Source organism: Podarcis cretensis (assembly GCF_951804945.1).
Source record: "Podarcis cretensis genome assembly, chromosome: 8".
Classification (NCBI taxonomy): Eukaryota; Metazoa; Chordata; class Lepidosauria; order Squamata; family Lacertidae; genus Podarcis; species Podarcis cretensis.
In genome coordinates this window covers 39,638,270-39,654,020 of record NC_137177.1, presented here as the reverse complement: position 1 = coordinate 39,654,020, position 15,751 = coordinate 39,638,270, and the positions used below count along the sequence as shown (strand labels likewise).

General features: G+C 42.8%; 1 long non-coding RNA gene across 1 annotated transcript; it reads right to left on the bottom strand.

Annotated features, from left to right (window-relative positions):
• Nucleotides 1-4,076: 4,076 nt before the first annotated feature.
• On the bottom strand, nt 4,077-5,388 carry LOC307221843. The gene is made up of 3 exons (XR_013841562.1): nt 5,311-5,388; nt 4,511-4,653; nt 4,077-4,168 (listed from the first exon to the last, which is right to left on the bottom strand). It is a non-coding gene; the product is annotated as an uncharacterized lncRNA (long non-coding RNA).
• Between the last annotated feature and the right edge of the window lie 10,363 nt (nt 5,389-15,751).

Genomic DNA, 15,751 nt, shown 5'->3' with positions numbered 1-15,751 from the left:
GTTCTTGTATCTTACTTCTCACTGTAAGTTGCTCCTGTTGGAACAGAGCAAATCTCTTTGGCAGGGAAGATACAGGAAATACCTCATGTAACTTCTTTCTAATTGCTTAGCAACAATGTTTAAATGTTTTAATAACATAAGGAGAACCTGCTGGATCAGACCAATGGCCCTTCTAATCCAGCATCCTGTTCTCACAGTGCCCAGTGCTCACAGCAAGCAGGATTCAAGCACAATAGCAATCTCCCCTCTTGTGGTTCCCAGCACCTGGTATTCAGGAGCATTGCTGCCTCCAACTGTTGAGGCAGAGCATAGTCATCATGGCTAGTAGCTACTTAGTCACTTAAGTGATCCCAGCCATAGCAGCAGATAGGTCTTAGAACATTGCCTCCACAATTTGCTTTCTAACTTTCTTTGTCAGACTGACGTCATTATTTTAATGAAGGGAATGAATATAAAGAGCTAAGAATCGGACAAAATATACCAAAATGAACTTAATTCACCTTTAGTTCACCTATCAATTATGGGACTACTTTTAGGCATAGTTCAGAGATTTTAGAACTAGTTCAATTGAACTAGTTCCTCCCAAGCACTGGATGAATCTGTGGAAATGTGAGTTTTGTGTCAATTGGGGAAGTAAGTCTTCCCCTATTGTAGCAGCATGCATGAGTACATGTCCCATTAAAACATAGTTTAATGAGGTTCCCTACCCCTGCATTAAACTATAGTTAACATGAACAGTGGTTTAATGTGAAATAGTATGTGTTTTCCTCTTCCTCACTTGTGCCACACTGCTGGGAAACAAGCCAATATCTGGCTTGTTGTGTCATTTGAACTTGAGTTCATAGCTTGTTCCTCCCAAATCATGAGTGGTAAGCCAATCTCAGCAAACACTCATGTTTTGTTTGGAGTAAAACAAATTATAAGCCAAGGTTCAGAGGACGCAAGAAACTAGACTATGGTACGTTTCCTGGCAGTGCAGCAGTAGCACCAAGTGGGGGAACAACAAAGTGTGCATGATTTCAGTTGCATGAACCAGCACACTGTTCATTCACATGAAACCATTCTTCATTTTATCACTCACTCTCAACGGTAGTAGGAAATTATGCAAGTCTATTCTCAGGGGTCCTGTAAGCTTTTACCACTTAGCCCTAAAGTTTCCCATTTTGTTTTGATTCTAATTTACTTGGCCTCTCTCAGGCCTCATGTCAGGACAAGGAGATGGTTGGGGGAGGACTCAGTCTCAGTCTCATGCCTTTGCTTTAGTGTTGATATAGACAGATCCCATTCATTTGTAAGAAATTGATCTTTTAATGTGGCAGCACTGTGTAGAACCAAATGGTGACACCACCCCAGAAGATTTGTGAACACCATCTTGGTAGTTGATATAACCCTGGGACAAATTGGTGCAAGGTGTAAAATGAGATCATATATGCTTATCTACTAGCTTTGAAGCCTTGGCTGCTGGCTTAGCTTGTTGGGAGGGGGAGGCTTCTAGCCATGCATTCTGCCTGCCTATCAGCTACTCCCTTATCTGAGAGATGGATGGGAGTTCGGGATGGGCCCCTAAGCCAGGTGTGATTAATTGGACTATTGCTGCTAGCTCACGTAGCTTGTTTTCTGTATAAAGTAAAGGTAAAGGTACCCCTGCCCGTACGGGTCAGTCGTGTCCGAATCTAGGGTTGTGCGCCCATCTCACTTAAGAGGCCAGGGGGCCAGCGCTGTCCGGAGACACTTCCGGGTCACGTGGCCATCGTGACGAAGCTGCTCTGGTGAGCCAGCACCAGTGCAGCACACGGAAACGCCGTTTACCTTCCCGCTATAAAGCGGTACCTATTTATCTACTTGCACTTAAGGGTGCTTTCGAACTGCTAGGTGGGCAGGAGCTGGGACCGAAAGATGGGAGCTCACCCCGCCGTGGGGATTCGAACTGCCGACCATGCGATCGGCAAGCCCTAGGCACTGAGGTTTTACCCACAGCGCCACCCGCGTCCCCGTTTTCTGTATAAGTAATGCATAAACTGTTAGTCCATCATGGACAAAGTCGTGGTGCTTGCTGCTTCAATGTCTGTCCTGGGTTGCAGCGGCAAGGAATTCTGTATCACACATTGTAAGTCTCTTTGTACAAGGTGTGACCGGAAAGTTTGGTGAATGGTCACAGAAATTGGACAGCGAGAAATATTCGAACATACAATCGGCATCGGAAACCCACGAAATGCTCACCATTGTGTACAGAGATGAAGCTGTATCTCGAAAGACGGTGTATGAGTGGTTCAAGCGTTTCCGTGAAGAGCGGCAAACAATTGAAGATGACTCTCAGTCTGGCAGACCATTGATGAGCAGAATGGTGGCAAATGTTGACAGAATTTGTGAGTTATTGATGTAGGATTGGCGTTTGACCGTCCGAATGATGGCAGAAGAATTGCATATTCTGTGTGAAATCGTTACCGAGGTTACTGAGTTGTCCTACCCTCCATATTCTCCTTATCTGGCCCCACCTGTTTTCTTTCTTTTTCCAAAACTGAAATCTGCACTGAAAGGGCGCAGATTTTCCAACATTTCATACATCCAAGCTGCTGTGACGAGGGAACTGAAAGCAGTCCAAAAAGAGGACTTTTCCAGACGTTTCCAGCAGTTCTACGAACGTTGTCAACAGTGCATTGTCTCAGAGGGGGCGTACTTTGAAGGCCTGTAAGGCATATATGTTCGAATATTACTCGCTGTCCGATTTCTGTGACCCTTTACCAAACTTTCCAGTCACACCTTGTATATCCTTATAATAAAGCACTAGAACTGATCACTCATGCGTTTTGTGCATCTCTTTTTGGAATCCCTGCAACTGGCTCCCATTGAGGCATCAGTCAATCCTTTGCCCAGGTCTGTATTTGGACCCGTAGGGCAGAACAAGCACCCACACTTTGGAACTCCCTCTCTATTGACACGAGGTTGGTACCTTCATTGTATGCCTTTTGGCACCTGCTAAAAACATGATTGTTCAAGCAAGCCTATCCAGACATGTAGAATGCTGACTTGTTTTAATCTTATTGTTTTATTTTATTCTTTAAATGTTTTAAATACAGTGGTACCTCAGGCTAAGTACTTAATTCGTTCCGGAGGTCCGTTCTTAATCTGAAACTGTTCTTAACCTGAAGCACCACTTTAGGTAATGTGGCCTCCTGCTGTTGCCGTGCCGCCAGAGCACGATTTCTGTTCTCATCCTGAAACAAAGTTCTTAACCCGAGGTAATATTTCTGGGTTAGCAGAGTCTGTAACCTGAAGCATATGTAACCTGAAGCGTATGTAACCCAATGTACCACTGTAATTGTTTTAAACTATTTTTACTGATAAGTTCATTGTTTTATTCCTTTTGCAAACCACTCTGAGAGTTTATTTTACAATCAAGAGGTATATAGATTTTAATATATAAACAAAACTGACACTGCAGTTTATCATGCAAAGAACTGCTGCAAAACACCCACAACCCTGTCATTTTTTGGTTATATAAGTCAAAACACATGGAACTAACACACACGTGTGTATTTTTAGTCGTAGGTTTCCTTAATAAAACCTTCATTATTTCACTGAATTTTGAGACTGAATGGAAGGGAAATGTGTAGGAGTGTTTATTTGATCATAAGGCAGGCAAGGCAAGGCTGTGTTTTCTTGATCGTGAAGATGATAGCCTTTAGGCTCCCCCTGTATTGAAGGCATCCTAACCCAGGGGCTTTTAATGTTTTTGGTGTGCCTTTTTTTGAACATGAAAGCCTGCAAAACAGAAAACAGCCAAAAAAAGGAGGGGGAGGGAGAAAGAAAGAGCAAGAACAAGAGAAGGTTTTGTTCAGATGTCAGGTACAAGTTTTTATTCCTCGTTACTATGAAGAAAATATTGATATCTGGCTGAAGGTGCTACTGTAGAGATCGGTGAAGGATCCTGGGGGTGTTGATTGCATCCCTGGGCTCATCTTCTTGAGAGGGCTTTAATACATGGTCAAGTCTTTGAAGAAATATTTTGTGTGGGTTTATACCAGTCAAGGCAGAAGAAACTCCGGGCAAGTCAGTCTGATGAAAATATTGGTGCTTTTTTTTCTTCTTCTGTGAGGTATGGAGCTCATTAAGGAAGCCGTTTGCCTTGCGCTTCGCATTATCCAGCTTGCTTTGACCTCACACAGTGCTGGTATAATTGAACATAAGGCAGGAAATCTCCAGCTTTATATGTGCCTGTTTATTTATTTTGAAGTATTTAGAAATCACTTAATATTTCTAAAATCTTTCAGCAGTGTATGATATAAAAACAAAATATCATTAGAACAAATAATAAACATAGCAGCATAAAAGCAGGCAAGTTCCACTTAGCAAACACAATGCGTTCCCTGGAAACTGTTCATTAGGTGAGCATTCACATAATGAGTCAATGATTTCCATTTATTCCAATAGGGAAATTTCTAGTACGTTCCCAACCGTGGAATTTTGCCCCCCCCCCAAATGCTCTATGACATTGTTGCTACACCCCTACCTTTTCTGCACATGTGTTCTTCTATTCCTCCATGATTTCCCCACAAAAACAGCAGGAAAGAACTGTATGCTGCTATATCACCCCATAATTTGTCAGTTTACTCCCTTGATTTTCCAGGGCAAAGGAGCTATTGATGGACTTTTCTGGAATCAACATGGAAATGAGTGTTAATCAGGCACTATAATGCATTTGTTTCTGGAACCCCAAATATAATGCAGAAATTAATAGGAAAACATCAGAGAAATGGAATAAACTGCAGTGTGAATGGAACCTAAGTGAGTAAACTCAAGTTTCATGATGGAAGTGGGGGGGGGGGGGTATTCTCCCAAAGCTGACAAATGCAGCCCAGGTACATTTAAAGCAACAAGAGCAATGTATTCTGCAGATCAAGTCCATTAGGAATATTGCAGACAGATGTTGGTAACTCAGCTTGAAAGTAGGACTTTGATATGAGCTCGAAAGCAACAGGTTTTGCCACTGCTATTAAAAACATTTTATATCTCAATGCCTTTTAATAAGGCCAATTGTATGAGCATTCTCAATAAGACTGTAAGTCCTGAAAAAGATGTCTGCATTTATACCATCCAGTTATGTATTAAAATGTGCATCCCTGAGGGAGCTGCAGAGATAAAGGTCACTGATTCTTGAGTTCTGAAAGACAGACACGACACATCTCCAAATTAGTATTTGATGGAAGGCTGGCATTGCTGTAAATGAACTGAATAATTCTGAACCTGCTAACCTCCTGCAATATCGCTCCCCACAAGAGCATTATAAACCATACACTTAAAAAAACCTACACAGCTTCATTGTGCGGCCGACATCGGTGGCTGGTCAGAGACAACTGAAATGCAGTTCTGGTAGGACAAGAAACAGAGTCAACTGCAAGTCCACACCTGGAACTGATAAAGCAGTCTGATTAGGATGAGAAGCACTAAAAAGAGCATAAAGCAAGGCCAGGAATTAGGAATTGTGACTGGGCAAACACACAGATACAGCAGGGAGAACCAGGGCCAGAGGCAAGGGTAAGCAGCAGCAGCAGAAGAGTTTGGATTTGATATCCCGCTTTATCCCTATTCGAAGTTGTCTCAAAGCAGCTAACATTCTCCTTTCCCTTCCTCCCCCACATCAAACACTCTGTGAGGTGAGTGGGGCTGAGAGACTTCAGAGAAGTGTGACTAGCCCAAGGTCACCCAGCAGCTGCATGTGGAGGAGCGGAGAAGCGAACCCGGTTCACCAGATTACGAGTCTACCGCTCTTAACCACTACACCAAGGCTAGGAGCTAGGTTGCCTGTCAACGGAGCAGGAATCAGAGAACAAGGAGCACAGTGAGAAGGAACCAGTGGACTTCAGGCGAAGCATAGACCCAGGCCTGACCCGGAAGTATTCATAGCAAGGTCTGGTTGAGGGCTGCCTGGAGGGTGGAGCCATTCTGGAGCCCAGAAGAGCAACACTTAGTCTCCTTCCAGTCTGCAAGCCTTGGGTGGCACAGTGGGTCAGTGCATCTGGCTGTCAACCAGAAAGTTGGGGGTTTGAGCCCACCCAGGGATGGCCCTGGGCAGGATTGGTTGGAACAGATGACCCTTGGAATCCCTTTCAGTGCTACCATTTTAAGATTCTGTTCTAATTGATTCCATCTATGGGGAGCATTAAACAGAACCTAGGATGTTTCTAGCCAATTGAGACGCAGAAGTTGGAACACACTTGACATCGCTGTGCCCCCAGCTTGTTTGGAAAGGAAATGTAGGGACTCAATGGTACCATGGGGGGGGGGGAGCGGTCTCTGTGGATGCTGTCATGATAGACCCTTTTGTGGGGCAGGAGCGCAGGAGAGGCGATAAAAGAAATTGCTGGGTACAATCTTCAGCACATTCCCCAAAACTATTCTACTTGGTTGTTTAAAAGGTGAAGTAGTTGACTGTCTTGCATTGCTGACCAATTTGTTAACTTGAGTGACACAAACCACACCAGCTCACAGGATATCAGGAGAAACTCCACCAATTCCAAGCTTGCATCGAAGGTGTCTTCTTAATCCTGCTCATGTGCTGCAGTAGGGCTGAGGATCTACAACAGGGCTCAGCAACCTTTTTCAGCCGTGGGCTGGTCCACCGTCCCTCAGACCATGTGGTGGTACGGACTACATTTTGAAAATAATAATAATGAACAAATTCCTATGCCCCACAAATAACCCAGAGATGCATTTTAAATAAAACGACACATTCTACTCATGTAAAAACATGCTGATTCCTGGACTGTCTGTGGGCTGGGTTGAGAAAGCGATTGGGCCGCATCCGGCCCCTGGGCCTTAGGTTGCCTACCCCTGATCTACAACATACAATTTCATTGATAAATTGAGCTTATTACAAATCACTGGAGTAACAAATTCCATGACAATGACAATTATTTAATATTAACTTTATATATCCTATTTTTCTTGATCAAGGCTGTGGTCATACACATGCTTACCTGGGTATAAATGCCATTGAACTCTGTGAGGCTTACTTTTGAGTGGTCATACATAGGATTGCACCGTTAGTTCCTTTAAAAATGTGTTACTTTTTCATTATTTTACTAATGAAAAGCCTTAGTCAAAAACACAAGGAGGCATGTGGGTGCAAGTGTGAATAAACCTCCAGGACAGAATTATAATAATCAAAAAGCAAAATGGAATTTTAGGGAATTTCAGTTTACATGGCATTTAAGGGGGAGGGAGGTTCAAAAAGCTATTATGCAAGCTTCTTATTACTTAGCTCCTGTTATTTGGCCAGGAGGTTCTCATGTCCTTGGTTGCAGAAATAAATTATAATCCTTTGCTTAAACCATCTCAAAAAATGGCTGCAAGTACGTCTGTCTCAAAGGGCCGAACAGTAGAAAATCAACCTATGACAACCTCCTCCGGCACTCTAAGCCAAGTGAGGTCAGAATGAGATATTTTGCTCACTGAAAATAGAGGTCAGACACAAATTTCTATCTTCACCTGTCTGCCCGGGTTCATGGTGCCACCTGAAGCAGGTCACTTCATAGGACAACATAGTAAAGCCATCCCTGGACCTGGCCTCCAGAGGAAGCTGTTCCTCTTTGAAGCTGAAATAACTAATTTCCTTTGAAATTGCCAGCCTGTGCCTTTTTAAATTGATAAAACCAGTTTAACCTTGAGAGAGAGGGTGAAGAACACACACAAAGTAGATGTGCTGGAGTGTGTGTGTAGAAGAGTGGTTGCCAAAAGCTGCTGGGCATTAAATTTTGATGTTTTTGAAGAAGTGTCAACATATTTAATGCCCCATTCAGGCCTCTCTGCAACTTGCCCTTTTGAACATGATCAAGCAGCAAATTCTTAATCTAAGGAATATCTTACATGGATTCTGGCTGCAGCAAGAAGTTCTTTGACCTAGAAGTGGAAGACACTATGGGACTTAAACCTCTCATTGCGGTACAAGAATATGTAGACTGTGGCTGCTGCATGGAAAATAACTCACAAATTATGCATGGAAATGCAGAGCCATTTCTATGTCATTTGGTGGGATTCCATTCCTTACGTGTCAAATTCAGATATACAAAACTGTCCTCCCCCACTAAATCATGAGATTTGACTTTCAAGATGTGTTTAGCTGCTTTTATTTTTCAGCATTATCTGCTCTCTGTTTATTTGGAAAATACAAACTCTGGTCTGCTCTTCTGTTTTGTAATCTTGATTTTTTTTTTTTTTAAATGTTGCTTTGTACCTTTGACTTTACATTAATAAGTTTTTTGTTTTAGTTTTTTTTTTAAGTTGATTTTCTGTGACCAGTGTCACAGACTCTTCTCTGGGCTTCAGGCTGACCAAATTTGGAGAAGAGTTATATGATGCTCACAACTTGACCGGCAAAGGAGAATTCCAGCTGGCTTTGCCTCAGGCTGGCCTGTGTTTGGGGGGCAGGGAGACGAGCTGAGTGCCATGTCCTCTTAGCCTGAAGCTCACTGAGCAGAAGGCCAGCTGGCTTTTACAGCCTTTGCTTTTTCAAAGGAGAATTGCTACTGCCACTTTAGACTTTTTAGATATCTATTAGTGATATTTTCATTTAAGAGCGTTTCTGCCATAGTTGTTCTCCATTTTGACAACTTTATTTAAGGGTGACCTTCGGGGATCAGGAAGCACTTGCACCCGTCCTTTCTCTAATTTCAGTATTTCCAGATAACTTTGATTCATAATCTGCCTTGTTCAGGCCAAGGTTTAGATTTGCATTTTCACACATAGAGGCTCTGGCAGCCAGCAACTCACAACCTCTGCTGCTTTTTAGCTTCCCCATATCCTGCCTCTAGGAAAACCCCTATCACAGCTCAGTACTCAGAATGGAATCTGGTGGCAGTAGTAGCAAATCCACTTGCTAGGACAGAGCCACTCATGATAGATAGACACATTTAATTAATTACAGTCACAGACCAATAAAATTTGACACACACAGGAACATTATCCCATATATATTGTTAGGAGAATCTGCATTCACAGACTATATGAAGTATGTGTCAAGAACGTTTGTGCAGGAAAAAACTCAGCCCTATACCCCTTTGATAGAAAGTAGACATCAAATCCTTTCAGCTGAATTGGGTTTCCAGCTCTGATAATGCAGGCATGTTTTCCCTCTGAGAATGTGATTTGATTTCTACATATGAGTAAAGCTAAGGCGAGGGAATGCCTCTCTATAAACCTAGGTAACTTAAAGGCCTATGGGTAACTCTACATTTGTGGGTTCCTCAGTGGCCACTGTTGTTCTGACCAGATAAAAACTGTATTAAAAGATCACAGCTGGAGTGGTTAATTGAAGATAGTCCACTACAGGAGCGTTATGGACACAGCAACGGCTGCTAGGACCTTGGGCAGAGCACTGTGGAAGGTGAAGGCCAGAACACAGAAGGATGAGCTGTTGCTTCAGCAAGATGTAGAGGGCTTCTGATCTGATACCGCTATTATTCTTGCTCCTTTAGAGTAGTGAGCTGTGCCATGGCTGAGTTCTGTGGCTGTTGACCCCTCCAGCATGGGAGTGATTGAGACTGCACTGGAAGTATGCCTTGTAAGGCTCCATTTGCACTATACATTCAAAGCAGTATCGTACCACTTTAAACAGTCATGGCTTCTTCCCCCCAAGAATCCTGGGAGGTGTAGTTTGTTAAGGGTGCTGAGAGTTGTTTGGAGACCACTGTTCCCCTTAGAGAGCTATAATTTACAGAGTGGTTTAATGATCAATCCCCTCCTCCCAGGAACTCTGGAGATTGTTTTGAGTTTTGTTTTGTGCGTACTCATGACATTTGTCAGAATTCATTGGTATCCTGTAGTTTTGTGAGCAATGATCCTGTTTTTATTGAATGAATGAATGAATGAATGAATTTATATGCCGCCCTACACCCGGAGGTCTCAGGGCGGTTCACAGAAAAAAAATCACAATATATAAAATCAAAATAAGAACAATAACCCAATAACACCCCCTCCAAAAGAGCCACATTTTGAAAGGGTATAGGATGTCCATCAGGTCAACCAAAGGCCTGGTTAAAAAGGAACGTTTTTGCCTGGTGCCTAAAGCAACCTTGCTGCATTTCAACCTATTAATGTCATAGTCCACCTCAGATGGAGGCTGAAAAGGAAGTGCAGCTTAGTAGGCAGCTCTGCCTTCTCAGAGGGAAGTCTCTTAATTTAAAAGGGGCAAGCCTGCTTTAGTCATCATCAGCCAAGTGAGGGAGACTGTGGTTGTTTTCGGACTTCTGAGCTGGAATCAGAAGAAGGCAAGTGGTTTTTGTGTGAGAGCTTTTGAGTCACTAGATACACCAGGGGTGAGCCCTGGCATTGATTCCCATTCTTACTCCAGATTCTTGGCCTTGTTTTCACAACAATGACCTCCAGGTCATGACAATGAGACATGGATGTGTTCTCCCCTTTGTTTCAAATTCCTTTGAAGATAAAAGTACAAATGGTTCTGAGCATATTCTGCGTTTTCTTAAACTTTCAGAATGATTTCAACAATGCAGAGGTGCAACACAGGAAATAACAGAGGCCTTCACCGAAGAACTAACTTATGAAGGAACATTAAGGGAATTAAATGCATACACAGATTGGCCAAACAAAGGCTGAACAGGGAACATGAAAAATGGCAAATAGTTTAAGGGGATTCAACATCAAAGAAAGGAGATGAATTATTTAGAGTGGTCCAAGAGAGTATGTGTAGGAATACTAAAATAAAATTAAGCAAAGGAAAATTGAGGCATATGTAGTTATGTGTGGAACGGCCTCCCAAAGGAAGTGGAGAAAGCTGGCACTATTCCTTGAAACAATTAAAGCAAAATGGATGGTTAGAATGGAGTTTTACCTTGCAGTCACAGACGCTTTGGAAAACTACATATCCGTGGTTTTCAACCAGTGTGCCGTGGCACCCTGGGGTGCCTTGAATGATGGTCAGGGGTGCTGCAGGCAGCACTGGCCTCTGTCCCTCTCTCCTTCCCTCCCTCCTCTGATGCCCTCTTGCGTCTCTGCCTCCCCAAGGCTTTCATAGCTGTTTATTGCAGCAGCCCTAGCTATAAGCTCCACAGGCGGATAGTGCCTCTGGGAGGCACCTCTCTTTGGGGTGGGAGGGGGGGCAGCTCAGAGACCAGGGAGCTACCCAGAAGACTCTCAAGGAGAGTGGAGAGGAGAGGAGGCTGAGAAAACACTCCACAAGGGAGGGTGTTCAACAGTGGCGTAGCGTGGGTTGTCAGCACCCGGGGCAAGGCAAGTAATTTGCGCCCCCTAACCCGTGGATTTGCGCCCCCTAACCCTAACCCCCAGATGTTGCGCCCGGTGCGGCCGGCCCCCCCTGCACCCCCCACGCTATGCCACTGGTGTTCAAAAAAGGGTGAGACAACTTTGCAGACAAGGGGTGCATAACAGGGCTGCTGAGCCCCACAGGGGTACTGTAGAAAGAATGTAGTTGGTTAAGGAGGCCATGGACTAAAAAAGGTTGAGAATGCCTTATATAGCACCCACTCAGTGGTTTGCCATATCCCTTCCCTTAAATAGCAATGTTAATTTCCTGTGCAGCATTGGGGAGGCTGCTTCTTTATGCTGGGCACCAGATGACAATGTTAATATTTATTATGAAATCTAAACCTACAAGGGAAAGAACACAGTGAGTTAATGTTGCCAGATTACATGATGACTGAAGTTTGATATGACATTTATCTTCAGGAGTGAGTAGACTGATAAATCACAAGTGGCATAACCACTAGTGAGTTAGCAAGTGTTTACTCATGAGTGAAGATAAATGTCATATCAGACCAGTGCCATCCTGCATCGTAGGCATGCCCAGCATAAGTGGGTTGTTCATTGTTTCCGATATGTTTCCTCCCTTAATTACAAGAGCCTATAAAGATAACAAACAGCAGGCATATTTTCAGAGCCATTTCCATGCTTCCCATTTCATGCACATCCCTCCATTGGCCATACTGTTTTTCTCTGAAACACGTGGCATGCTTTCTTAACTCAGGATGCTTGTGCATGCTTGTGGGAGTAGTGCAATAGGGGTGAGAGAGATTCTCTGATTTACACTCACAGTCAGCCCTGTGATTTAGAGCTCTGATTTATGCCCTGATTTATGCTCACAGTCAGCCCTATCAAAATGTTCTGCTGCTGCAGCAAAGGCAGAAGCCCACTTTAGATGTATCAAATCGTCCTGGTTTTGCATTGCAGAAGTTTAGGGAGGGACAAAGTTATCAATATCCATTCTGTCACATATTCACTTTAAACAGAGCTGTTTCTGTTCTCCTGCAGCTTGGTTTCCATCAAATGCAACATTACTCTTCTCACTGTCCACTATGAGCACAATTTTTACATATGTTTCAACATAATTATTGTTGTGTTTGCTATATGATTTCGCACTGCCTTTGAAGTGTTTTGTGTTCATTCGCAGCTTGTGTGTGTATGTTTTGCCATTTTCTTTTAAATGAAGTACGTAGCTAATGGACCATCTAGGGAATATTTTCAGTGGAAGAAGTGGAAGTAGGCTAACTTTAACACTGATATTCTTCTTTGCAGTGAAAAAAGAGCAGACTATACTTGATGTTTCAGTGATGAATTTTCTCTCTTTCATTTAAAAAAAAATAATATTTATTACCTTTTCCAACAGTTTAAACACTACAAAGAATAAAAACCATACAACACAACACAACACAACACAATACAATACAATACAAAAAAACCTATACATTACACTAACAAAACACTAACATTAAACTAACAAAACGAAACAAACACAATTTAAAACACATCAAGTAGTTTCAATATCTTTCATTCCCTTATTTCCGTGACCTCCTCACACCTCCCTTTTTGTATTCCACTTCTATTAATTCTTTCAGCAATTCCTTTCCATCTTCCTCTATTTTTAATCCTATAATTATCTTAACACATTCTAACCTTATTTTCCCTTTAATACTCTATTAATCTATTTGTCCTTAATTCCTTATAACATTTCTGCTAAAGCCATATAACTTCATTCCAACATTTTTCTAACATTCATTAATTTTACAGTATTTCCGTAAATAGTCTTTAAACTTTTTCCAGTCTTCTTCCACCGACTCTTCTCCCTGGTCTCGGATTCTGCCAGTCATTTCCGCCAATTCCATGTAGTCCATCAACTTCATTTGCCATTCTTCCCGGGTGGGTAGATCTTGTGTCTTCCAATATTTTGCGATGAGTATTCTTGCTGCTGTTGTTGCATACATAAAAAATGTTCTATCCTTCTTTGACACCAGTTGGCCGACCATGCCCAGGAGAAAGGCCTCTGGTTTCTTCAGGAAGGTAGAATTTTCTCTCTTTCATGCACGCACAGACACACACACACACACACACACACACACCAGCAGCATTATTGCCTACAACTATGGATCCATAACCATTGAAAGCCTTGTCCTTCATGAATTTGTTAAACACCCTTTTAAAGCTATCCCTGTTGGTTACCATCACTGCCTCCCGTGAGAGCAAGTACTATAGTTTATGCACTGTGTGAATAACACAACAGGTGGTTAGTGGGAAAGACCTTTCTGAACAAATAAGTACAGTGGTACCTCTGGTTGCAAATGGGATCCGTTCCGGAGGCCCGTTCACAACATGAAAGGAATGCAACCTGCAGCGGTGCATATGCACTCGCGGGTTGGGATTTGCCGCTTTAGCGCATGTGCATGACGTTATTTTGTGCGTCTGCGCATGAGCAAGCTGCGAAACCCAGAAGTAACCTGAAAAAACATAACATGAAGCAAACGTAAAATGAGGTATGACTGTATTTGCTTGCCAGCAAAGGGAAAGCAGAGAGGGGGCCAGCCTGGTCTTGCATGGAAAGGAGTTCCATAATCTGGGAGCAGCCACTGAGAAGGCTCCCTCTCTCAAACATACCTGTGAATGTGTGTGTGTAGGGGGGACTGACAGAAAGGCCTCCACAATCTTTCTTAAAGCCTGGGCAGACTCAAATAGGGAGATACTGTCCTGTTTAGAGCAAGCACTCGCTTTGGAGCTATCCAAGGTTCTGGCAACTCTAGACTGATGTAACCTGACTGAGGCTGTGTACACACTTAACGTTTAAAGCACATTTGAAGCACATCCTTTCCCTCAAAGAATTCTGGGCACTGTAGTTTGTGAAGGGTTGCTGGGAATTGTAACTCAGGGAGGGATAAACTACAGTTCCCAGAATTCTTTGAGGGAAAGAATATGTTTCGAATGTGTTTTGTACACAGCCTGATTGACTAAGCCACCCTCAGGTATCAATTGGCCCCCAAAGGTTGTCTGTTGCGTCCCATTGAAACCTCACTATAATGAAGCTCAAAAAACACTTTCGTACTTAAAAACAATTTCAAATCCAGTACAGATACAGACTGCTTTGTAATGCATGAAGTGTTTTAGGGCAACGCTGGATTGGACAGACCTCATGTTTGTGTGACCTACTTTCGTTTTCTACTAGAACCCTGAGATCTTTCAAATGGAACCTGGTGCAAAAGGCATCTCCTGAGCCCAGGAATTAGGTTTTTATTATCAGAAATGCAAGGAGCTCACACACCGTATTCTTCTGGTTAACACAAGCTTTTTTCATTTCAATTGTATAATTTTGAACCAAGGTCGTAGAGAGACGGTCATTCTGCTGTTGCTATTGCTCAACAATTGGGAGTCAAAAAAAGTTTTGCTACTGCAAATCACAGAGAGATCTTCTGGTAGATCCAGATATACCTTCTGCTCACCCCTGAATTAGTGTGTGAGTTCTGCCTCTGGAAACATTTGCTGGAGCTTGTAACTGTTCTCACCTACATGCTCTGAATGCTTTCAAGCCTCACTTTTCCATTCCTTCCCTTTAGTTCTTGCACATTTATTAAGCCCTTATATGGAACGTTGTGTGTCTGCTAAGGATAAATCCAGACGCGGGGAATATTGGATTAGTTTTCCTGATAATGCTAGCACCTCTGTCTTCTAATGTTCCTTTCACATTGCAATACCAGTAGTGTTATGGAACTGTGTGTTGTTGTTTTTTACTAGCATTTCACACTAAATTTCATGCACACCAGTGGGTGTGGTGAGACAGTACTGTGAACATCATTGGACAATGTTGCTGCTCTCCCACCCTTTCTGCACATTCCTACATCTGCTCCTTCATGATTTCCCCATGAAAATCACAGGAAAGAACTGTATGCCAGTATAACCACCCCAAATTTTGCCACTTTCCTCCTGCAATTTTTTTTGGGGGGGGGCTGCAAACAGATTTTTTTTGGAATCAAGTAACATAGAAAAGAACTCTCAACGTGTGCTATATTCCCTTAGTTTTCTGGAGGTGGCTTTTATGTCATGTGAAAACACAAATACAATGCAGAAATTAACAGTTAGGGAAACATCAGGGAAATGGAATAAACTGCTGTATGAATGCAAGCTTATGCAGGTACAAGTTAGTCCATTTTCTATGCTCACTCAATCCAATCCCATTTTAATTTTCAGTCAGCACTGCCACATCAATACAACAACAATGTTGACAGAAATTGACCTATGCAAACTGCAACACACTGATGACAGAGTTGGTGACACTGCCCTCTACCAACGACAATGTGCCCAGGAAATCTGTCTATCAAAAACCCAGGGAGAAGCCACTTGACATTGTGCTGCACCTTCCTTTCCCCACTTCACTGTTGCCCTCCTTCCTGCCATTATTTGCACACCAGATGTTCCATGTAGGTTGTGCCCTGTGTATTTTTATTTTAGGTTTTCTCCT